Source organism: Platichthys flesus, chromosome 22 (assembly GCF_949316205.1).
Source record: "Platichthys flesus chromosome 22, fPlaFle2.1, whole genome shotgun sequence".
Classification (NCBI taxonomy): domain Eukaryota; kingdom Metazoa; phylum Chordata; class Actinopteri; order Pleuronectiformes; family Pleuronectidae; genus Platichthys; species Platichthys flesus.
In genome coordinates, this window is record NC_084966.1 from 10664566 (window position 1) to 10691150 (window position 26585).

The window sequence follows — 26585 nt, forward strand, 5'->3', positions numbered from 1 at the left end:
GGGTCCCAACCCTTGGGGGTCCACGGGGGTACTGCAGGGGGGTCGCGAAATGTTTGGTAATTTTTTTCCCCCAAAAAAACATCCGTCCAAGGTTAGATAAGTTGTGTGTTACCCATCAGGGTCCGACATCTCACTAATGTGGGAGTATGTGTGGCATCCATAGATGGGTTGAGGATTCACTGTCTCTTCTACATGTATGTTTAAAATATAAACATGAATCTGTGAATTGCTTTGATAGCTCAGTGTCGTATGCAAGGTGTATGTTTATAAATGGCAGTGGCATGGCCACCCTGTACCTTGCACTTGTTTAAATAAAAAAACATGAATATATGAACCTGTGTAATATTTGAATAGCTTATTATTGAATGCACAATAACAGGGTAGCTATGTTTATACATGGCAATAGGCCCAGTTTAATATAAAACCCAATTTTAAACAATATATAGGGGGTCCCTGCTCCATCTCTCCACCAGTTTGGGGGCCTTGGCCTGAAAAATTTTGAAGACCTCTGATGTAGAGTATAATCAGTCTCAACAGCTTAACATCAGGATATTTTTATTGTGAGCTTGTTAGCCAGCTGACGTGAGCATTACCCAGAAAGTGTCTCAATTGAGGGCGTATTTAAGTCAATTTATCGCTTAATGCTAGACCGATATTTAGTTAACAGAACTCTGCATGCATAGAGCTTTATTAATCCCACAGACGCACAATATGTGTCATCTCATTGTGGCTTTATTGGTGAGCCGACAGTGTTATGTTTCTGGCCTGAGGACTCCTTTCGACTAGAGAGCTTGTGCGCAGGATTTCCACCTTGAGAGTTGTCTCGGCATCAAACAATAAGATGCTGTGGCGAATGAACGTGTCACCGCACTCCATCGAACAATTTGTAATACCTGCAAAGATTCTGGACCCCGTCGTCATTAATCCTCATCTTCTTCTATTTCCTCCATCTCTGCCCGTATGTTTCAGGGACTAGCTCCTTTAAAACTGCAGCTTTGACATCAGCATAATCCTTGCAATTTCTGAGACACAGTCCACATTGAGATTCAGTTTGGCATTTGTCCAGATGGGGTAAAGCTTCGAGATATGCATCTTCGTCCTCCTTCATCCAAAAGACCAGCTCGGTGTCCATTCTCCGCTTCCAACGGAGAATGGAAGCTGTGCTCGCAGTGTCTGTGTGATCCGAGTCACGGGATCCCCGCTCGCTCTCCTCGTTGCATTTTGAGAGCCCTCACCAGTGGGAGTACAGTCTCTGGCAAAATGTAAAATTCATGTCCTACAAAAACTGAGAGTTTATGTCCTGCAGATTGCCGTCAGCAGAGTATGACAGGCGGGCAAGACTGAATGAGCGCCACCTGTTGTCTGTGTTAAATCTTGGGAGGGGGGGAAATCGAGTTTTGCTCCGTGCTCTTCTGCACAACAGCTGTTGCCCTTTAATAAGAAGTTGCGGGTGGCCCTTGTTTTCTCTGAACTACATCTGTTTTTTGTGAAGCTCATGAATAGATGTGTTGGCGCATGAGCTTCAGGTGTTACCCGTGTTGCGGGCGCATAATCTGTTTACAGGCTCCCAGACAGTACGGGGGGGCGAAAGGCAAAAGCCCGTGAATTAAATCCTCAACGGCGTGCTTTGATCTTTAGGGTTTAAGTTCGGGGGAAAAATGTATTCTCCATCCAGGAAATACTGTCCTCTGAGGTCATTGAGACCAGACTGTGTGAGTGTGTGTGTGTGGATGTGTGCGTGTGTGTGTGTGTGTGTGTGTGTGTAAGCACTCAGCCGTGGCAGGCCACTGATTGATGGCTGAGCAAGTCCAGGATGCTCCACGGCCGCTACAGATCGGCACAGTGGAAACCTGGCACCAGAAGTCCCCCCCCCCCCCCCCCCCGATACACACACATGCACATGCATACACACACTTTTTTCTTTCCCCCAACACCAAACCACAGGCAGAACATCCCAGATTGGGTAGGGTTGCCGCCCCGCACGCCCTCCACATCTTGTCGCCGCGTGAACCTGCCAAGTGTCGGTTCCTGAGCGCCAGAATGTGGCTGCGAACATATGGGGCCGGGGGTTGGGATTTACAGGTTGTTCGCAGTGTTGAAACACAAAGGCAGCACAATTTAGGAAAGGACTCAAATGGAATACGCTCCTCTGTGTAAAACATCTCGAGCCAGAGACCAGTTTTGTTTGGCTTCGGGGGGGGGATTTCGATGTGCGAGTGTGTGCGTTTTAAAGCCTTGTGATGAAGACAAAGGGAAAATAGTGTGTTGATGTGGGAGGGTTAACTAGTAAAAAAAAAAGAGCCACTTCTGAATTTGAGGAGCTAATAGAGTGTGTGCTGCAGTAGTTGTGCTTGAGAACATGATATCCCCCGAGGTGCTGGAGCTCCGAAAACATATGCTGCTGCCTCCAGCAGATTCCGGGGCCGTCCTGCATGGCACACGATTGCAGGATCGACACACACACAAACACACACACATTTGAGATTGTAAAAAAAACAAATGCAAGAGAATAGATTAAAGAAAGCGTGGATAAATACAAAAGATGATTCTCTAAATGCAGAAACACTCACGTAAAGCTGCAGTTTGCACAAAGACCGTAAAAAACACGCCGGCCTTTTTTCCTCATTTTTATTCCACATAATTCTCACCTGTTACCAACTCAGCTGACAATAAAGCGGAGTTTTATTACAGCAGCTGGTAACCGAGGCGCTGGAAAGCAATAAAATAAAGCTTCATCAATTTAGTTTTGCTTGCATTACCCCAGGTGAAGACTACAGCGGCGAGATAAAGGTACAAAAATGTGTACGGCTATACATCCTAGAAAGAAAATGTATAATTTCTCCTTCATTGCTCCTTGTTAGACGTATTTTATATGAGCAGTAATGAAACTTCGTTTGAATACAAGCGTAATAATTTGACCCCGAGTGCTCCGGGAAACAAAACCGTAAAAGCTGGATATGGTAAAAAAGTGAATATTTGACGGGAAGTAAAATGGGATGGGTTGACAGTGAACCATTTTTTGCAATTATAGTCTGTAATCCGGAGAGAGCCGAAACCTCCTCTAGGGATTTCTCGGTAATTAAGTATTTGCACAATAGAAGATGCAGGAGATTGGGCTCATCCGCGCGTCATCCATGTTTTGTGATTCCACTTTTATATGAAAATCTGTCAAAGCCAACAAGTGGAGGCGGGGGAAGACAACCTCTTGTCATAGACCACAGGCTGTTGAACGGGTTTTAATGCTTTTCCCTGCCGCCTGTGGGTAAACACGCCGTTAAACAACAATGTGGAGATGGATTTTAAGTGGGAGCCAATCAAATCGCCGCCTCGAGGCTCCCTTCTCTCATTCAGCCGTTTTTTGGGCTCAGACTTCTCCGGCGCTACGACGAGCCTGAGATGGAGACGTGGCTGCACAAGATTATTCCTCGAGGGAGTGATTCACCCGCGTCACTGTCTTCCAGCGGCACATTACGGGGACATAATGGCCGAGCAGGCTGTTGAACAACCAGGCCAGGAAACCTAGACGAGACTGTTATTATGTTGGCTGAGTGAAATTTCGGTCGGGATCTGAATGAAATCGCAATTAAGATGGATTCACTGCCAGATGTAGGTCACCCCGAGTAGACTCCACTGTCTTGTCTCCTTGTGTTTACTTCCCGAATAAGCCGAGGCTCCATTAACCTGCACAAACAGACGACCAGATAATGCAGCCAACCAACCAATGCCCCTCTAATTCACTCATATGTTTCAAAACACGGCAAGCTGTTGACCGCCTCTAGCCAAAAAAACGGAAAACCCACATGTCAGTCAGTTCTGCTCCATTTGGGCTCGATCCTGCATGCTTCACGAAAAAGTAAATGTCCCCGCTCGGTAAATATACAGTAAGAAGCTCAGCATGCCCCGGTGCGGGGATTCAAAGGCAAAGAGGAGATTTCACAGTTTTGATTCTTCTCCTCCCTTTGGCCCCCGAGGAATCTTTCTGCCTACCTCTATATGCCCATGTTCAACCAGAGAGGCTGTGGAAGTGTGGCTCATTCCAGTGAGGGGGCCCTTTTGCCACCGCGTCCACGCTGCTCCATTATTAGTTGACCTCTCTGACCTCTGAGGGTTCGAATGTGGGGGTCGGCTGCGCATTGAGGCAATTGGTTCCCTATATGTAGGGAACATGCATTTTTTTCCTATATCCTATATTTACCTATATCCTATATTTCATTTTCTGAATCGTGTGCAGATGGCTGCAGGAGCCTTAAGGATCAAAACGCTTGCCCGTGACCGGAATTAGAAACCCCCCCCCGAGCAGCTCGGGACAGCCGAGGGGGAGTGGAAGAATATTCTCTGTTAACCCCGGGTGAAAGTGCCCTTGAGCCGCCACCTACAGCATCTAATTGGTCCACTGGAGCTGCTCGGCAGTACATAGCAGAAGGTGGCCGTCGATCCATTAAACTGTGTGAGTGCGGAGCGGGGGGAAGGAAAGAAAAGCAACATCAGCCTCCTCATTAGGTAAAGGCAGGAAAAAACGCAGCGTAGACGCCGTGCTGGGGGGGGGGGGGGGGGTAGAGATCCGCCTGATTGATCGATCCGTCTCTTTGCCGCCTTCCCCGTTCCTTTTGTTCAGTTTCATCCGTTTTAATTCCTGTTATCTCATCCGAGCCAATCTGCCTCATATTACAGATAGCGCTCCTCCTTTGATGGGTATCCTATTGATCCCTCCGTGGCCCCGCTCCTGCGACAGCTCACAGCAAAGGTACCAACACACTCACATGTGCCTGCGTGCTCATGCCTCTGCGGAAAAGCGAGGGAACACAATGTTATATAATTACGGGATTGTCCTTCTGTGACCTTTGCATTTGTAATTTATTGACTGCGTTCGCTCTGAGCCGGCTCTTTTTTTTGTAAATAACTCAAACTACGCACCTGCTCTCCGTCGGGAACATTCGAGAAACTTGTGAGGTAAGCAACGACGTGCGGTCAACTTTCAAATCTGCCCAGTCCCAGCCGTTTTTTGCCCCCAAACACTACGTGTCTGGCCTTTAGAGAGCGTTCAAGGGCGAATTTGTGGTACTTTTGAGGTCACGTGGCAGAACTCAAGGACTTTTTTCCCGGCCAGTGTTTTTTGGCGTTCCGCGGAGGCAATCTGAGTGAAGATCTGAGATCTAGCCTCGAGGAGACTTCACCGGGCAGGCGCCGCTCGTCTCTGTGGTCCTCCAGTCAAAACAGGAGCCTCGGCCCCCCCCCTAAAAACAGAGTTATCAAACAGAAAATGCATGTCTTACAGAATAAAGATGGAGCACTTTAAAAACCACGGCTCTAACTTTCCTTTTTTTCTGTCTTGTCCAGATGCATAAAGCATCACAAGTGAAAGGATGAATCCCTCGTGTCCACATTGTTTGAAAGTCTTGAAGCTGCTGGCGTTTGCTCCTAATTTCAGCATAATACATTAGATCTTTGAGCCTCAAGTGTGTCAGCATTATTCATGAATGTGATTTTTTTTTTTTTTTTTAGACTGAAGGCCTCAGAGATGAGAAAAATGACTACCACAGCTCGATGAGCAGTCGGAGTGGGAGGAATGAAACTGCCGATGGCTGAATAACAAACCACAACACACACGTGAGGGCCACCTGCCAGCTACACATCTGTAAAACTGGATCACGGCCCTGCGGCTCTTGAAGATACGTCCCCACAAGACTTTAGATCCGCACTCAACTGCACACGCTCGCAGATATCAGCCCCCCAAACGTACATGATGTTCAAATTTAAGAGCCATGAAATATTCCCTGATAATTCAACAAAACTGTTTGAATAAGGAAATAAACTTTTCTTGGATCTGCACGAAAATGTAATGCCTTCTTCCCCGACCCATATCGTGTCTTTTTACCAATTTTCTTAGTAATCCGTTAAAGGTTTTTTTTTTGCGCAAGCCTGCAAATTGATATTGTGAGGAATATTATTATTATTCAGGCAAATTAATTGTCTTTTTGAGGGCTTTGACAGTCTTACAAAAATTTGCCGGAAATTAGAAAGTGTTAAAAATGTACGTATTCTGGGTGAATTTCCAAGGGCCATGGTAAGCTGAACAGTGCCCCCGAGACCCCTGGAATGCGTTTACATTGACCGATCTTCACAAAAATCAATACATCGCCAAAGGAGATGATGTTGTCATAACTCCAGTGTGCATTGTCCTATCACCACCAAACTTCTGTCTCATGATCAGAGTCCAAGCCTGAACAGCTCAATGAGTCAGTATTTCCTCAGGGTCATAGCGCCACCTACTGATCACTGTGAAAATGAAGTTGTTGTATTTGTTATTATGTGCTCAGACCCCCTTAGTCCTGCTTTGCACGTGTAGAAATTTTTGAAATTGTATTTCATAGTTGGTACTTTCCAAGGTTTAGCAATCCTGGTTATGGTATATATTTGATTTTGTATTGGTAAATATCTAATTTTATTTTGAACTTACATTCTCTATAGAATTTATATGAAGCGTTACACAGCTGAAAGCAAATCAGTTTGGATGTCTCCGTTGATGAACAAGGGCATCTAGAAAAAGCTTTATTTTAAGTTGCACGCCGTATTACTCGGATGTGCACTGTGTGGGCTCTTTGTGCAGCGCCACCATCCGCCTGGGAAACACTGGTTCAAGAGCATTGCAGTGCATCGTGTCAGTTTTCCCACGTTCGGGCCCAAATGCCTCCAGTGAAGTTACCTCACAATAGGCAACGGGACATCTGTTAAGCAAAAATGCTGCCAGCGTATTAAGCGTGGATCCGCGTTTCACCGAGATGTGCTCATCGCTAATATGGGAACGCGGTTCTGTGGGCAGCGAGACAAATCTCCGGCAACACCGGCACAATGGGTAAAAAAGCTGAATGACATGTCTTCTTCTTCTTGCCCTGCTGCACTCCGTTCGCTTCCCCCAGACTCCACATCGACCGACTCCTTCTCCTCTGCTATCTGATCTGCGGAGAGCTGTCAGTTGCTCTCGCCGCCGCGCTATCAATCATCTGCCTGTTCAAAAAAACCATGAAGATTGTCAACACACTGCGGCTCAGACAAATGCGGCTCGACAGGTGTGAGTAAATAAGAACCGACAGAGTAGGGTGTTCCGCGCAAAGGCCGGTGTCGGCGAATGAGAGCAGATCCACAGCAGAGTCACATTTAACCCAAGGGCTGAAGTCAAGTCATGAACGCCAACAGGCATTCTTCTCGTGGCTCTTAAGCCTGGCAAAACTGTATCTGTACTGAACCTGCTCTACCTGAGCAATCACGTGGCTAAGATTTGTTCAGTAAATTGAAATCAACAAGAGTGTGCTTGTTTTTTTTAAATGTGGATGGAACATATTCTGGGTACGGTAACGGCTGCTGGAGGCTACAGTTCAGAGAAAGGTCTGCCTCCTCTCATGTACATGTATGGAGCAGCGGTGCAGAGGCTCCTCCAAAAGAATGTCATCATTATTATCTTATGTTAAAATAATATTTTCGGTAAAGAGGAAAAGAAAAGATCAGTAGCTGGAGTGACCCACCTGTAGTCCCAGACCATCTGTTGCAGGATCCTTTTTTTTTCTTTTCATCTCTGGAGATGCTCCTTTATGACTCTGCCTCCATTTTCAGGCACTTTGTGAAAATGCTGTAGTATCTAAACATAAACATTTCCACAGAACTGTTCTTTTCTGGCCATGAGTTGAATGGTGATCAAAATTAGTCAGAGCATGTCAATTTCAAAAGGATGCCTTCTTATGCCATTAAAATGAGGTTTACTTAATGCTTTGCTCAAATACATAATTTATTGGGATTTTGCTCTAAATATGGGACACAAGACTCGACAACAACACTCACTGGTAGTTGTGTTGCATCGTTTTCTTGAATTCTTTGAAACAGGCATTGTGTTATGCAACGCAAAACAACGCCTGGTATGAAAACATTTGTAATGAAATTTGCCGTTTGCAGTGGGATCAAAAAATGGTTGTTATATCGGCCGTTTATTTTCCTCAAAACCAGAGGGCATTATGTTTTCAGGTAAATCCTATTTGTGACTTTGTGAACAAGATATATCTCAAAAACGCCGCCGGAAATTATTTTCCGTGTTATTTTATTTTAAGTGTTGGTGGTCAGTGTGATGTCACAAACATGTTTTGCCTTGTGAACGCGATATCACCATGGCCTACTCTACCGAATCCTTTTAAATTAGGCAGAAACACTCACTTGATCACACAGATTAACTGATTTGATTCGCATTGGCGAGTTTCAAGGTCACAGCGGCTTCACAAAACCAGTTTAGGACCTGTTGAACATGATGTCTCAAGAATTTCTTGACACGAGGGTCGAAGTTAAAGGTGACAGTGTCTGGAAATGAAAAGAATATTGTATGGAACTGCAGTGGTTGGCTTGGGCGTACAACCACAGGGAACTAATTCTATTTTTTTCTGTCCTTTTCTTGTTTAATAAAGTAGTGAAAACTCACATTTACTTGAGACAGCGAATGGCCCTGAATGCATCGCTTTAGTCATATCTATATTAATTAGCAAATATGGATCCCATAGACCTCCCTTTATTTTTTATCCCCATCCCATCCATCAATGTGAGATCATACTGTGACTGGCACATAATTTGAAAATTAAATTCCGATTATTAAATAAATGCAGTGGCAGTGAATCATTTGTGACTGGGCGAGCAGCCTGCGGAACCAATGGGGAAATCAATACGGCAATTCACCTAAAATTAGCAATCAGGGGCCCTAATGAAAAAGTATGGCGTCACGGATCTTCGAGGACTTGGGATCCTGCTCTAATAGTGTTGTACAGCAATGAACCTTAACCTTAACATGAAGTTTTACTGGCTGAGAGGTTCATATGACAAGATTGTTACACGTTAGATGGTGTTGTTCTTACTAAGCACCATCTATTTACTTGGAGTGCTATTCACAAGTTTGGCTGATGTGACAGCTATTGTTAGGGCGTCTCAAACTGTGACCAAACTCAACAATGAGGAGAGTCAATCAGAGGAAACGCTGCTTGTTTGTCTCTTCACCTATCTTCACCATTATTCTTTAATTCCCTCGCTTGTATTCTTTTATTTTTGTTACATCTTACCGCTCTGATGCCAAAACACAGAGCGAGTAGGAGTGTAATATAAGTGGGGGGGGGGGGGTGGATGAGAGACCCTCAAACTTTGACATGATTGCAATCAGAGTGCTCTGTAGTACGTTAAATACTATGGCTAGTGTGCCTCTGTGTTATTTATGATGTAACAGAACGCTTATACATGCCTCCTTTTTTATGTCAGTAACAATCTAAGCCATATAAAGGACGAAGTGTGGGGGGGGGTGGGGTATTTTCTGTTATTTATTGTCAGTAAATCCCATGAAAAGACACTTTGTTTGTTTTCAACACAATGAACACACATCATCCACCGGTGACGCACAATAGACATCATCGATTAACCGACATTAAGCAGTTGCTGCTGGAATTGACTAATTTTTGGTTTAGTTGTATTCAATTTGATTTATTTCACACTATACACCAATGCAATGTGAAGTGGGGTGTTGTGGAAACCAGTAATGGGATCCCCATCCAAACGTTATATAAAAGATAAAATGTTCAAAATCATCGATACAGGTTATCTATTAATATTGTAGAAGAATTTGACATATATTAGTGTAAATAATACAGAGAGGGAAAAGTATAACTCTAACCCTCACCCACTATAAATAATACAATGTAACACCTCATTCCCATACACCTCAGTGTTCGTATAGGGGTCAAAGGAAATTGTGTTACTTCCTGTGGTACCCTGTTGGTGCAAAAGTCCTCCCCTCCGATATTTCGGTCTGGAACTTCCCTCCGTTTACTTTGAAAATTGTGTTTTTTGTGGTTGATTTAGTGGAATAATGTGGGATAGGTGCATATGCATTTATTTATTTATAATATAATCAACATTTTGTCAGACATAATAATTTCAATAAGATAAATATGTCTGTCGGCCTCCATCTCATTCCTGTGTTGTTTCCCTCTGTCACTGGGCTGTAGCCGTGATGGGTGAAAGTAATGTGTGTGGTCTCATCAAGCCTTTTGGACACCGTGGCAAGTTATGCATGTTTTGTCCTGCAGACCTAATGAATGCCTGCATGAAATTGCAAAATAATCCATCCGGCAGCTGGCAAGGAATTTCTGTCCGGAGCCCAAATGTCAAGCTCGTGGAGGGAAACGGTCAGGGAACAACAGGAGTCATTAGGATTCATTCTCAGGGGTTGTGTGAATGAATGAGTTCAATTGTTGTGCCTCATGCCTGGAACAGTTTGCAGACCAGGACAAAATACACGTTACTTGTTCCGAACCGAGGCAGTTGTTTGTCGAAAGATTGTGTAGAAAAAAACAAAACGTTAACATCACAATGGATCTTTTAGACTTGTGTTTATGGACTTTGGCCTCATTGTTTTCCTCGTGTTCTGTTTGTTGGATTTGTGTCCCTGAAGTTTGGGCATTCTGTTTCTTTCCTGTTTTGTTTTGTAGTCAACATCCGGTCTGTTTTTCTGAGCACCTCACTTCCTGTCGTTGCCCCGGCCTTCGTTGTTTACTTTTGCAGCCTTTTCAATTGTCTTGTCACTTATAGTTAATTCTAAACTTATATTGTTTTGTTATTTGTAATGTATTATAAATGGTAATATTGTTATTTTGAACACGAGACGTCGTCTCTTTCCAATCGTAGATCTGGTATTTTAGTCAATTTACACCAGCAGGATGGTGTAACTGTACTTTAAAATTCATTTGGGTAATTTCCTGGATTTGTTGACAATAACACACGAATACAATATCACAGAATTTCAAAGTATTGCGAAGGTCAGGCGGCTATTTTAGTCGGCTGGTCATTTTAAAAATCCGTGGTTCCAGCTTCTCCAATACCCTCCCTTCATCTCATCTCATTCAGGTTTGGCCACTTTCATTCGATTTGCCTTTACTAGCCACAGAGGCGCCTGATAATTACAGCTTATTGCTCTTCCCCCCTCCCCCCCTGTCTTTCTGTGTTTCTCATGAACCGACCGGCCCAGCGCTCTCCCCGCCGTTATTGCCTTCTCTCGGCCGTTGCGTGTATTTGGTTAGAGGGTTATGAAAGTTCATATTAGAAGTTCTTTAAATAAAAAAAAAATGCCCTGGCTCTACATCCAGGTGCATTGTAACCGCGGTGTTATGCATTCAGTCCTTGTGCGAAAAGATGATTTATTGCAAGTTTTTTAAAATTGGAAAGACAGGGGAACTTAAGCTCCTGCGCCACAAAAACGTTGGACATTGAGAAATCAGAGGACATTATTTATTCATTTATCTATTTCCTTTTGGGCAGGAGGCTTTGAATCCAATCTCATGTGAGCTATAATGTGTGAGCCCAGAGTCTGAGCAAATACAGTAAAAATAGCACGGCTATCTTTTCTTGTGGTGGAAATACAACGCTTTCTTCTCCCTATATCAAGACAGACTTATGATCAATGACTCATCCAAGCATTCACTAAAGAACATAAAGAACCCTCCGTCTCCCTTTTTCTGTTTTGTTGCTCCCTTTGCTGTCTGTCCCCTGCACTTTATTCTCCATTCGCCCTTTGTTATCACTCGTATAAAAGAAACTCCGTTTCTGAGTGATTGAGTGATACCTTTTATTTTTTTAATATGGATTCAACTCCTTACCAATTCCTTTTTATCGTTCACCTTCCATCTACTTATAATTGTATGGAGATGGAAACAAATGAATTGCTTCTTTAATGTATAGGTTCCCTTTAGGATCGGTTTCAAAGCTCTGGGAAATGTGGCACATTCTGCAATTTTGGTTTGTTTTTCTTTTCATCGGGGGCAGAGCTGAGAACGGCTCAGTCTCGGGGGGTTAGACCAACAATTCGAGAAAATGGGGAGAAAAAGTTGACTGCATTACAGTTTACAATACGGACTCTGAGAAACACTCAATTCGAGGTATTTAAAGGCAAAACTTGCATAAATGAATGCAACGTTGTGTCAATTAGCATTTTTGTTGCACACGCTTTTGTAAAACGTGCCTAATCCAAGTCTTATTTCAGCTCGGGATATACTTCAAGTCCCAGAAGAACCTTTTGCCTTCTCTACAAAACAAAATGACCCCCCCCGAGATGGTAAAAACGTCCACCTGTGTGTAACAAGTGACAGAAATTTGGACTATGGCCAGAAAAGGTCTCTGGTTCGTCTCTGGTTCGACTCCACGGAGAAACAACAAAAAGACGAACCTGGATTGATCTGTCCAAAAATCCAAGATGATTCTCCCTACCCGGTCTAGTGCCCCTAAGCAAGGCACCTTACTCCCCCAACATCTGCTCCCCGGGCTCCGTACATGGCTGCTCACTGCTCTGTGTGTCCTTCACCAGATGGGTCAAAAGCAGAAGTTAAATTTCCCTACCTGCATGAGTGTACCTTTGCATTTCTGTGCATGTCTTTAGGACTAATAAATAAATGCATCTTAATTCAAATGAGCATCTCGACCTTATTCTCTCATTATTCACCCCAGACCACACAAAGACGACTGATGCTGTTTACTCCACCTTCATTCATATATTATTGTGTCCAATCCCACATTTGGCCTTTCCGGTGGATACCTGTGGAGGCGAGGGCCGACGGAGGCCTTCGGATTGAACCCCCAGTGGGGCAGCTATTGACAATGGCCCATCAAACTTAGCTCATCCGCTTCGTTAAACAGGTTTTTTTTGTCAAAGCAAACTTTGACGTCTCACTCCACTGACAGCCTGGGCAGCTTTTGTCCAATCAATATCACGGGTGATACAAATAAGACGGTGTGCAGCCTCCTGTTGCACACTGTACTCCTCATCGTTTGCATGTTTGCAAGCACCGTCCACCAGCAGAGAACCGTGTATACATGCATCTCCGTCACATGGGCACATTAGCATATTCATGTCTATATTTGTGAGGGTTTGCCAGAGCAGGGCCGAGGCGAGCAACAGCCTGCTGCAGTGCTGTCACCGCGCCAGCATTAGTGTGCATTATTTATCCGCCTGCAGACGGATCCGGAGAAAAAAAAAGGCATAACCATAGCAACCGGAGCCGTGCACGCGCCCACACGCACGCACGGTCTTGCGAGAGGAGACACATCGGTTACACTGGTGGCTGCTGCTGCTGACTCTATCCCAGAATTCAGACGTTACGGGTGAATCGTCCCTGCATTTTGGTTCTCGGAAAAGAGGCTGCGTTATCCTCATGCTGAAGACACCCCCGGCCGGCTCCCCCTCAAAAGATCCAAACAAGGAAGCCGGGAGGCCTCGGGGAAAAAGTCAACATCGGCCGGTGGATCCTTTGGTTTGCAGGAGCCGTCGACAACACAGGACTCTTTTTCCCCTTATGTCACTGCTGAGTTCTGATTGCAAGAAAAGGTCTTGTAATGGTGTTTCTGTCGACTTGCACTTGGGCCTTGTCTACACGACTGCAGATTTTTATGGAGGACCATACATGACTTAAATATAAATAAATAAATAAATTAATAAATGTATAAATAAATACAGAAATACAGAAATACAGAAATAAATAAAAAAAAGGAAATAAATTAATTAATTAATAAATAAAAAAAGGAAATGTATAAATAATTGTCATAAATATATTTCCACATTTATTTATTTCCACATTTCTGTGTCTGTATGCTAATGAGAAAGGCGGGCCTAACCGCAGTCTCATGCAGGATTGGTCCCAGGAGTGTAATGATCCAGCCTTACTACATCTGCCTCTCAACGCTGACTGGTGTCCAGTAGCTGTTTGCAGCGTCAAGCCAGCTCACACTTAAAATGAACTAGTTCAAGTTCAGAGGGTTAGTTAAGGTTATTTTTTGTTGGGATGATTTCTGTGTCAGTAGTCCTGACTGTGAGCGTCACGTCTCGTGTTGTACCGAGCACAATGAGCGAGCCGAGAGGAGGAGGAGGAAACAGAAACTCCAGCTCGGTACAAACCACCTGCAGCTTCTGCTGTGATCATGAAGCAGCTGATCTCTGAGCAGATGTGACCAGAGAAACTCTGTGTTTCCACTGTTCTACAAAGTCTCTGAGCGGCTGTTTCACGTGAGTCATGTATGGTCCTCCGTAGATTTTAGTTTCCCCCCTCCTTTAAAAAAGAGAAGCTGCCATTAAGGTGGTGGTAATATCGACATCTCGCTACAGCGCTAAATGTCCTTAATTTTGTGCAGCGATGCTAAACCAAACATCGAGAAACCGGCACCATTGTTGTTGTTTTTGTTTCAGTAACTTAAGATGCGTCTTTAGCGAGTGGACGAGAGGCCCCCAAGCGCAGACGGAGACAGTCTGCTCGGCAAACGGCGTCACCGTGTTTTGCCTCGTCAGCTTCTGCCTGCATAATGTTTCGCATCCGCTGACGTAGTACAGAGGTGAATCCCCGGGATGAGTGATTCAACCTTCTGCTGAGGGCTGAGAGGTGGAGGAGCGGGGTGGGGGGGGGGGGGGGGAGCCATCTGTGATTTGACTCCAGGTGACGGGATTGTTCTGGCTCCCTTTTTTTTAGTCACAGTGATGTTCACAGAGGAAGACACATCTGCCAGCACCAGCCTGCCAGCCTCGGAAGGATGAAGGGGAGAGATCTCATTCTTCTCCTCGCGTGTGTGGCTTCACCTTTTTTTTTTCGACTTCCAGTGCATCTCTCGTTGTCTCTCGTTCGCTCCATCGACAGCATCCTCCCAGATACCTTTTGTGCTTTGTTTTTTTTCTTCTTTCTTAACTGACATTTAATCTGCCGTGGCTTTTATAATCAAGTACAAAACGAAAAAATCCCATCGCGACCCTCCCGCAGGCGATTCTAATGACAAAAGCCGCGTAGATTATTCAATCAATGCCAGGGTCGACAAGGTCCCCGCAACTCCTCTGTCATTGTTGTGGAAGGACGTGCGGCTCTTTGACTGACCATTCTTGGCAAATTGCAGGGTTATTTCTTAAGCCAGGATTGGCAGCGAAGAGTGAAGTGACTTCCTGGAAGACATGGACAGCAGCCTGCGCTGGCAACAGACGGGTCAATCTTTCATTTTTCTTTTGCCTCCGTGGTCACCTCCTGTAAGCCGCTGCCCTTGCTCATGTGCGGCCTCCACTGTGCTGCAGTTGGTTTATTCATCCAAGCCGGCCGTGTTGTTTGGCACGCTGGTCGCACCACATCCCGTGCGTTTGCTTTGCACAGACTCACATCCGCTCGCGGCCCTATAGATGAGTCACCCATCCCTTGGATGTGTGCGTTGAGCGAGGCATAAATACCGGCTCCCCACGGCGATCCACGGAAATAGACATATAAGGGCTGCTGAGGTGTGGTGGTTAATTGCCGAGAAGATGTCTTGCATAATATTCATGAGGAATAGATGGAGCTATATAGGCGAGGGGACCACCGGCAAATATGTAAGGTACCCAGTGTGACGTGGGCGTCTGGAGGCACACATGTGGAGACGCTCTCTCCGGGGCTTTTGTCACATCAATAATAGAAACACACTTCATTTGTCGCCCATGCAGTTAATTTGCTCACACAGCAAGAGGTGGTTTGATACATTTCCATACAAAGTATTGGATACTAGGAAAAAACCGGGACTCTTGACTGTCATCCCGAATGTCCCCTCAGCACAATTGGTTCCCACTCGTGTAAGCTACAATAATTCATGTTGTAATGAAGTACACCGTGGAATTAAAATGAATCCACACTTAAGTGGATTTGGACCAATTCAGAAATGAAGGATAAAAAAGCGTGGCAGCTATGAACCCAGATGTTTGCTCCTGGAGTGGCAGCGGTCACGCAGACCAAACTGCATTGTAAGCATTGAAGTGCAAAGATGCGAAATGTATACATAGATCCTGAAGGAGCAATCCATTTTTGCATGTATTTATTTGACTTATGCAGTTAAACTTTGTATATTTTGTTGGAAACTACAGTATTTTTTCAGCTGTGAAGTAAAATAATGTCTTAATCCTGTTGCATCACATCAATAATGAAATCCTCTCTGAACAAAATATATTCAATCAAACATGTGATCATAAAATGTGCTCTGGACATTGATAAATTAGGATTGCTACTCAGTAAGGCCCAACAGTCTCCTTTTAAAGATGCACTTAAATCAGCTTGATCCAGATTTGTATCTGGATCTCCACCAAAATGGACACGGTAATAGCTATCACTCCCCTGAATACGCCTGGGGTTTCATCCAATTCCAATTATTATTTCTTGGGACATCAAGGAAAATGTCCAAAATGTTACAATTTGAAAGAAAAGTGAAACAGAATCCTTGATCCGCCCCAAAACTGTCCTTTTTTAATTTGTCCTTTTGGCTAAAAACATCCACCATAGTGGAGGTAATGATACCTCAAGTCCTAGCTCTCCTTTTAAAAGGTACACTTACAAGTGTATTTATTTTGTTGTGTATGCAGCCTGTGTTAAAGTACAGTCTGTACTAGAGCTCCTTGGATCGGCTCTGACGTCAACCTAATCGGCGTTTGCGCGTGACTCATCCATCCATTACCAACCTGAAGGAATTATTTTTTGGGATAAATGAAATTAAAATAACATCCACTGAGCCTCGATGGTGCAAATTGCCGTTGCAGTAATGCACCAGATATTCATTTGCGAGGGGCTGCTGTCGTTGGAATGATTGCCCTAGTTTCTCCCCAAAAGAGGTAAGGAAAAAGTCAACTGTGCTCTGATGACTCTGACAATTATCGCAACCCTAGCCAACCTGAACCCGGGGAGTCCACAGTTGGAACCGCAACCCGCGCATCACTCGTCTGTGCGGCCATCGCTATCGCCTTCTGTCACTAGCGGAAATTTGGGACAGTTTAAAAAATGAGCCCGAGACGCAGCAGCGATATAGAAGATGAAACAAAAAGTAAACAAGAGAGATGTAAACACACTGGGAGCAATGACAGCCACAGGGAAACAAAGATCAGAGGTAGAGGAATATTCAGAATGAAAGACACTGAGTGTCCTACATTGAAAGCGGGGAGCCTTTTTTCGTTTCGGCTGAGAAAAACAACTGCGTTACGCCGAACAGTGAGACATTTGCTCGTTCTCTCATTGCATAATGACGATCAAAGAGTGCGCCTCCGATTTGACCTCAGCGGCATCACTTTCTTTCTGGCGGCTACTGCGAGCTCCACAGACTTTGTTTAAGATTTAAAAAAAACATATGCAAACAGGAGTCCCTCTGGTTATTTCAAATTTCTGCTGAATGTCGCTGGGTATTTTTTTGTTGTTTGAGAACAGAACAGGCAATGTACTTATTACGTCTTTTTAATCTAATTTGTATTTCTTCTTTTAACAAAGTGACAACTGCTGAAAGCACAATCTCACTTATGTGCTTGACAATAAGCTTCATTAACTCGCCGCTGCACCGCTACACAACCTAACTTTTGTGCCTCTTATACAGCATATACAACACTGATTGCTTTAAAAAAAACAGTTGCATGAGTTAAACCAGTGGTCCCCAACCCCTGGACCACACAGAAAGAATAAACTACTTACATTTTTTTGTGTTTTATTTATTAGCTGATTCTGAACGGTGTTTTATTTTGAAAAATGACCGGATCCTCTCCGTATTTGTCGGACCCATTTGTCAACAAACCAGGTGAATCCAGCATGTCTGTGCAGGAAGAAGATCAGCTGCTGGAGATCGCAAATGACGGCGGCCTTGACAGTATGTTCGAGAAAACAACTCTGTCGGTGTTCTGGATTAAAGTCACGTCAGAAAACCCTGAGATCGCCACAGACGGCACTCAAAACTCTTTTCCCATTTCCGACATCATATCTGTGGTGACATCGGTGGAATTTTATTTAATTACCGAATTTATTTTGAATTTTAAACAACAAAAAATACTCTCCAAAGCGCACAGAAGCGCACCGTGATGGAGCTTTGGTATCCGTCCGTCTCCGTCTTGCTGGTTACTTACCACGCGATAATTAATTTGAGGCCCCGTATTAACAATTCATTTATTTCGTTAAATAAAAAAAAATCTAACGATGTCACAAGAGGCCGTGCCAGAGGTTCTCCGTAGTGAGAGTCCTTAGCCACACCTTAAAGGCTGGTCCGTGAAAATATTGTCTGACATCCAAACGGTCCGTAGCGCAAAAAAGGTTGGGGACCGCTAAGTTAAACCACCCCTGAGGCAGCAGAGTTAAAAAAAAGTCAAAACTGAGTCATGTGTCTTTTTCGGACTTCTGATTGCTGTGACTCTGCCTGGATCCAAACTTCCTCTACCGGGTGCTTTTGATCCGGGAGCTGGGGTGTTGGGATGGTGATGGGCTGGAGCTGCCACCTATGTTCTCATTTAGCCAAATAATACACATATTAGCAGATTTTTTAAAGAGTTCAAAGTATTATTTTTGATATATGGCCACCTGGCTTTGATCCTACAGAGTGACTTTGATCAGGTGTGTCGTGCGGTGCTTAAATGACCAGTTTCCGTTGCTATTTTGGGTGTTAATGTTTCACAAGAAGCCGTGACCCACTTTTGAATTCCGTCCAGTTTAAGTGCAGGGAATTTATCAATGGCAGGAGAAAAAAACAGAACGCGGCAAATGAGGCAATCTTGAGGAAACAATTCTCACAGCATGTAACAATTCATTAATTTTTCCTAATGAACATTTAATTGATTTACATAAGGGAATGTCTGGTTTTTTCCCTCCGCCAGAAGTCAAAACCCATCAAGTATTCAATCGGTAATGACGCGAATGGGAAACAACAGCAGCAGATCTTCTCTTTCAAAGGGCTGAAAATCTCTTTGTTATTTTATGAACTGATTAATTGACGAATAAATTGCGGCTGAAGTACACATATACAGATGTCTTTCTCAAAATATAAATTGAGCCTTATTTGCAGTGTGCAGCTACAGATGTGTCTCGGTTGAGGTCGTGTACGAGCTCCTGTGTTTTCCTCATATTTCACGCACACCCACAGATGAAGGCCAGCCCCGTATTTTCCACATCACAAGGAGATTTCATAAGCAGGTCACGTGGTAGGTGATAAATCTTGGTTGGATTACTTAACGGAGGACACTTGTACTAAGGGTTTCCTTCTCTCATTTTAAACGCCCTTTTAAACGGATCTCGCGCAGCTAATAGACCACCAGAGGCATTTCGGTGCCGTTGAAGAGATTCTAATGAAATCAGACTGCCGGTTTTGGCCAAACACTGGTCCGCGCCCCGAACAATATTGCTCCATTCATCACGCTGCACGTTTCGGAGTACAGTCCCTCAAATGGGCATCCGCTCAGGTGTCTCATTCAGTGACACAGAAAGGGACCATCTGGGTTTCTGCCCGTTCAATGCTGCATGAATTCAGGGGATTCGGCAATGGAAGCGAGGCTGGTGTGGTCCTGGAAAGGAAAAAGACCCATTCTGACAAACGTGCCTTTTCCAGTTGTCTGCTGGGAGGTGCTGACCGGACTTACAACTCGCGGTGGAGTGCTGCCCTTTGCCTTTTTTCCTAAATTACATCTCCTCTTGGGCATTGGTGCCGATGTCACTGTCCTCGGGGGGGCACACACTTCATAAAAACCCGGAGTCACGCCAGGCGACTTTAATCTATTTGTGACACGTCCCATTGTTTCACTCCTCCGACATGTCTACTGCTCTCTCTCTGTCACTAACTGTTTATTCCCCCCCCCCCCCCCCCCCCATACCAGTGTCATCCTGGAATGACTCAGCCACTCAAAGGACTCAACCTTGTTTTCATGGTTTTTCGCAAGTGTGGTATATTTCCCGATAGATGTCTGCTTTGAATACGCACTGTTAGTGTCAGTGAAAGCCGACAAGCTTTGTGCGTTAACATCGGTGGAAACTGCTGTCGGCCGTACAAAATACTCAAGATCATTTCCACTTTGAAGAGACTGATAGACGCTCTCACGTATCCCCAGTGGTCTCCCAGTCCGATCGCCCAGCCATCAAATATTCTCTTTCACCTCAACTCTGAGGACCAGTGAGCCATGTTGAAAGCACGAGAAGCGCTTGATACCGATACCGATGCCCCGTGGCGTGTTGCGTGTTCCCCGGAGGGCGTTTGAGGTTAAACAACACTCAAAGGGATCATCTTGATTTATTCAAGAGTAAATGGAGGAAGACACGTAAACAAAAAAACCAAGCTTATGCAGAGGCAAGCTCGTTTTTTGGTGAATTGTCTCTCCAGCTTTTGGATGGATTGCCAGACACTTTTATTGAACATATTCTTGGTTTGTTGGATGATGAATCCCAATAAATTGAATCCCATGACCTGTCGTTTTACACAGGCTGCACTGTAAACCCTTTTACCGTGTTTACAAGATAGTTTGACACACTTTGGTGTAAAGGCTCCTGTTGACAAAAGGACGGCCCCTTAAAGGGGACATATTATGAAAATTCCACCTTTGTAGTGCTTCTACACGTTAATTTGGGTATCTGGCATGTCTACGGTCCCAAAACTCTGGAAAAAATCAACTCCCGCGATTTGTTGTGGTTCCTCTATGTCAGAAACGATACGCTAGAGTGCGTTGAATGGGATTATGACTGAAATAAATGTCATAGTCACACCATGCCCATGTAGGGAGTCTCGCTACATGGCTTTCCGGCTTGCGTTAGCTCTCAAGCTAACGCTAGCGTTTAAGCCATTTAAGTGGCCGCATAAACAAGGGATCCCTGGGACACGTCTAAACATTGACTCAACAGTATGGAAGGAGGCTGCTGCTGCGCCAGCTCAGGTTCCCACTGCTCCCACTGCGGGGCTGCGCTGGGGAGCTGGGGCTTTCACAGCCAGGCTCACCGGGGATGAGGGGGGTGGGCCACTCAAAACAGGTCAATCTGAGGAGGGCTGTTTTAGACAGGGTATAAAGGTGCTGTTTTAAATGATCCTTGTGGTATTTTGACCAAAATATGTTACAGACATTTCATTAAGACCCCAAGGAACCATATAATAACCAATACGTCCCCTTAAAATGTTTCTCTGAGTCTAACATTAGTTGTTTTTTTAAGTACTGAATGACTGTGGTGAGCCTATGACTCACAGATTTTGGTCAATGGTGATTCCTTGACTTTTTCTCTAACACAAGCCTAGTTGATATTTAAGTGAAATGATTTTACTGCGTCTTGATTGATTGCCAGGAAACAGTCATATTCCCCTGAGAATCAATCTGAAAACATTGGCAACCTTTTTGCTTTTTATCAAAAAAATGTTAGGTGCTGTCGATAATGTAGGCTTGTTTCTCTACATTATACATTCAGCTATTCTGCTCAATGAATTGGCTCTGTCCTCCTCTGCCTCTTTATTCCCAGTGCTCATTTCCGAAAAAATACTACTCAGCACTGGTAACACCCTGTTGGTAAAGCTTTAAAAATAATGAAATTAATCGTCTATCTAACACGCCTCCAAAATTACCCTAAAATCCACAGTAAGTTGCTGTAACTGTGATTTTTAATCAGTCCATATAGCTCCCAGATAATTAAACCTGGCCAAATAATTGTCTTTATGGCCTTGTTCTCTGGATGTGGGAAAATCACTCAGAGCCCAAGCCCCCGTCCGCCAAGCTTGTAGACTTCCATTAAATTAAACCACACAATGTCCGGGAATGAATCAATCAGCATATAATATGAATCGTTACTGTGTCATCGTCAACACTTGGCTATTGATCTTAACGTAATTACATTCCCCCTCCGGCTCCCCTCAGGAACTGGAGACGCACAATTACAGAGGACAGGTGACACCGCAAAGCCGTGTAGCTCAATAAAAGACTCCTTCCGTCGGGTAATTAAAAATCATAGCATGTTCTAAATGAGCGCTACCGAGGCCTCCCCTTCCTCCGCTCACTTGTTCATCCACAACCCCCCAGAGGAAGTGGGGAAATGTTAGAATTTATTCGGAGCTAATTGACCAATTTCCGTCAGATGAAAGCGCTGTCATCCCACCTGCTGTGGGATCAGAATTGTCCTCGCCAGTCATTTTCCTCCGGGTGGGACTTTCAGCAGCCGACTTGCCAAGAGTGCCAGGGAGGACTACATGGGAATTTGAGATAAAGGAGAAGGAAGAGGGGGGGGGAGGCACTCAGAGGATTTGCCTGCAGAACAGTTGCATCTCAGTTTGATGCCGATCCCTTTTTTTTTCTTCCGAATTTGCATATGGTATGCGCGATTTTCCGAATGAGATAGATTGATAAAACGGTTTCTGGGTTAACTCTGTACTTGTTTAATAGAATATACAACAGAATAGCATCGTCGTTATCCCGTGCGTGCTCATGCCCACGCCAATTTGCATGATGATCTTTTTCAATATTTACTTTTAATAATTACCGTGCCACAGCCGAGGCTAGTGGTTGTGTGACAGCACGGCAAAGGCTGCGCGGGGAGAACATTTCACCGCGTCCTCTGTAAACAGGGCAAAGCTTTCGAATTAATGCAGCGAGGATTCAGAGGGAGAGAATCCTCGTCCAAATCTCCCCACCTTTATTCAGCCGCTGCACAGAGTACATCTTCTCCCCCCAGTTGGTCCCTTATCTCCCGCTCTCACTCCCTCCTTCCCTTCCTCAGCCTCCGACCATGGAAGTCCGATTTCGTGAAAGCAGGGAGCGGTAATTTGCCTCTCCTTTTTTTCACTCTCACTTCCTCTTTATTTGCAGAGAGGCGTGCACTGCATTGTCATTCCGTAATGACACCAAGGGCAGTCGGGTGAGGCGCAGATAAGGCGCCGGCGGCAGCAGGATGTCGCGATGACACCTTCGCTTTTTAAGCTGATGCAAGGAGATCCTGAATGCAAACAAAAAATTAAAGGCCCAGAAAGCAAGTTAGAGCAAGAACGCTCCGCTTTCTTTTCATCGACGGCCTTTTGGATTCAGATTCAGACAACTGTATTGATCCCAAGAAGGGCAAATCATGTTCAGCTTACCCTGTGCACCTCCGATATGATAAGTGTCAAAAACCACTCGTCCAACAAACAAACAGGGGTCGGTGAACGACATCGATATCAAGGAGGTGAAATAAATAGCAATAAAAGAGGGAAAAAGAAAGAGCTTTTGTGTTTCCTGATACCATTTTAGGATTATACGTGATTGATTGGTGCCTTTACAAAACATTTTGTGACTGACTAATCAAATTAAATCCAGCAGTACCACCGACAATAATGGGGGGGGGGGGGGGGGGGGGGGGGTGTCGGGGTGCAGTGTAGCGAATAGGTAAAGATATTCGACCATAGGATACGAGGGAGACATTTTTATAATGTGAGACTTTTCACCCTGGCAAGAAACGTATCTACATGATGTTATTTCACCTGGTTAACTCTCGGAGGTAAAGGTCCCAACCTCCTCCATGTTGTTATCGTAGGCTCAGTGGACGCTTGGAAGTATGTGGGCAGTGTTAGTTACATTGTTTAGCGTGTATTGGCAGCATAAAACGGTATCGAGCATTGAGTTTGCCGTCTTTATCTTCGCTTTGCCTGCTGGGTACAGGCGTATTCGGCACAGCTTTCATGGTGGGAACAGCCTGTGCAGGCCGCCTATAAAAAAAAGGGAACTTTCTGTGTGACCGGATGAAAGCAGCGGAAAGACGTCACTTGATATTCCATCGGTGCATCAGGCAGCGTGGAGGATCATATGTGCCAGCCCGACAAAGCCTGCACTTTCCACATGAACGCTCTCAGATGTGCTCTAGTTCAAAGTCTGTGAGGCTGTCGCCAGGAAATAAATTGTGTGTGTTTGTGTGTGTATGTGTGTGTGGGTGGGTGGGTTTGTGTGTCACAGTGCTAAATGTTTGCCTCTGCCATTGTTTACGTGCACGCTCTGCTGCTGTCACTTTGTTCTAAATATTTGTTTTCGTGGTGAAATGCCACTTCACATTTGTTTGCTTCCCAGTCTGTGCTCCGGACTTTTCCACCAGTGCCAACGGGTCAAACATTGCTATTTGTACATTTCCTGGTTTGTGACCTCATACATGCGTGGCTCCCCAAAAGTGAAGCCAAAGTGTTTTGATTGCCCCCTGGAGGCTGGCTGCAGTACAGATTATGAAACCATGTCATGTACATTTTCCAAAGATGGTTTTCATTGATTTATCGATTTCAGTGGTGCTTCTGTTCTTCAGCCCCATCTCCCGACCCCTACTGTACCGACTCTGGCTCCAAATTCCATCATCGCCGCAATATGGCAGCGTTCGTGTGCAGGATATTTTGAGGGAGGAAGTGGAGACATACCGTCCACCTCTATATACAAAGTCAACGGTTAGCATGCTAAGCTAAGTTAGGTGCATTCAAGATTGACTTCCTCTGCCTGCAGCTGGAAGTCTGGTATCATTTTGCATTGTGATAAGTCCAGCATGCATCACCTTAAGTCAGCGCTGTGCAGATTCGTAGAACGTAATTGTTATTTTGAGATGTTGCTATGCTAACATTAGCAATTGGCTCTTTCAGCTTTGGCTTGCTGGCTCACTCGCAGGGCTTTGCAGAAGACTGTCCTCCTTCTGACCTGCATTTGTGTTCTGGACAAGGACATACATGCTCGTCAATGACTCCAATAACGCATTTCTGTAAATATTTCCCATGACAGGTGAAGAAGCCGTTCACCGTCATCAGCCTGGACCCCAGGAGCCCGCGGTAAAAAGGTGGAATGAATTAACTCCAGCGGATCCAACAGGAGCAGAAAACGCCAACAGACAACCTGCACTGACTCCTGGAAGTACACACAACCTGTGCCGGGGAAAAGGTACACAAGTATCAACGGGAATGGCAGCCAATTATAAAACTGAACAAATATGTCACTTAGGGTCATTAATGATGCATTTCTGTGGTCTTCAAGTGAATATGGGAAGACTCTGGTGGGCAGACAGTGTCCTGTTCTTGAGATTAGCCTGTCAAAACACACATCCAATTAAAAGATTCACAAGGCCTGTGCCCTAGGACTTGGCATCATTCATGCATGTGCGTGTGTGTGTGTGTGTGTGTGTGTGTGTGTGTGTTCATGGAAAAGGAAGAGAGACAGAGCAAACGCGCCTCTTTTTTTTATCTCTATGACCACACGTGGCTCTGTCCATGGTGCTGAATCACTGTAAACGATAACACTGCCAACCATGTAATTTCATTTTCCGTTCCTGCCCCTCTGTGTGCACGCGTGTGTGCCCGTGTATCCGTATGTGTGCCTTTCGTGCTCACACTCGGCTTTTGTTGTTTCTGTGTGCGTGTGAGAGTGTGTGTGTATGTGCTAATTTGTGTGCGTGTGCGGACGTGTTTGTGTGCACACGTGTGCTTGTGTGTGCATGTGTGTGTGTTAAATGCATAAATGGGGCATATTGCCAGCGGTGCCCCACAGTGGAACTGGCCATGGCTGTAGCTGTTTCCCTCAGCTCCTTCCCTGTCGCTAGTAATTAGGCTGATGGCCTGTGCGTGTGAATGTGTGTGTGTGTGTGTGTGTGTGTGCACGTGCAGTAATGCACCCATATCATGTGCCTTTCTGTATAACTGTCTCACTCCAAGTTTTATCATCTCCTTCACTCTGCCCCCTGCATCCTTTTAACCATGACGAAGCAAAATAACAGAAAGAGTAATACAAACAAGCAGCACCTCGAGAATCATTGCCTTCTCTAAAGAGATGAAATAGAAACTGTGGTAACACACCGGGGTCTGGAATTAAACCTCTGGAACTAAATATAGATTTTTATTTGTGTTTGTTTCTTTGTGACTCAGGGGATTTGAAAGAGATTAGCGTCGGTGTTGCCTTCACAGTCTGACTTTCCCAAATTACAAATTTGCCGGCGTCTGGGTTGAATTTTGCAGAATCCTAGTAAAATATTGTCGACTTGTCTCCGCACACACTGTGGTGATGCTGTCTGCCGACGCTCTGTGTCTGACGATGGGTTTCTTGTGTTTAAAGTCGACACTACAGCACTGGACAGGACTACAGAGTTATGATCTTTAATAATGACAATGGGACAGAGGACCGGTTGTATTAATCTGCAGATGTAAAATAGTCTGTGGCAAACGCTGTATTTCTTCTAAGGTTTGTTAACAAGTTCTGCTCCCGGCAGTTTTAATTATTGATTCAGCCTCCAAAAGAAAATGAAATGATAATATCATAATTATATGGTATTATATAAACAAGATGAAATGCATTTACATAGTACTACATCCTTCATATCCAGTCATATACCACTATCAAGAGACTATTTTGCATAAGGACTACTTTTTCTTTTGACACTTGATACTTCCTTTACCCTTTAGCTTCAGTCAAATTTCCGAGGCAGGACTCCTCCTCGTAATGAAGTCTTCGGAGAGGGGAATGTCCTCACCTGATCTCGGTCCAACTGTGCCCGGGTTTCGCTGGAGGAAGACGAGGCCGAGGGCAGAACGCTCCCAAAACGAGCATGAAATAACAATGGCTGCGGTTCAGGCCTGGCAGACGCTCAGCAGGGACCGTACCAAGTGTCGGCTGACGCCCGTGGGTCTGCAGACCTCAGACGCTCTTGAAATGCTCAATTTGGAGCCAAGTATTGAATGAGATGACTTTATTAGTAACTTTTCAACTTGAACCATTGGGGGACGGAGCAGGAAATGAGCCTCTGGATGTAAACTGGCTGCTGTTGAACCTCATCTGCATCACTTCATTT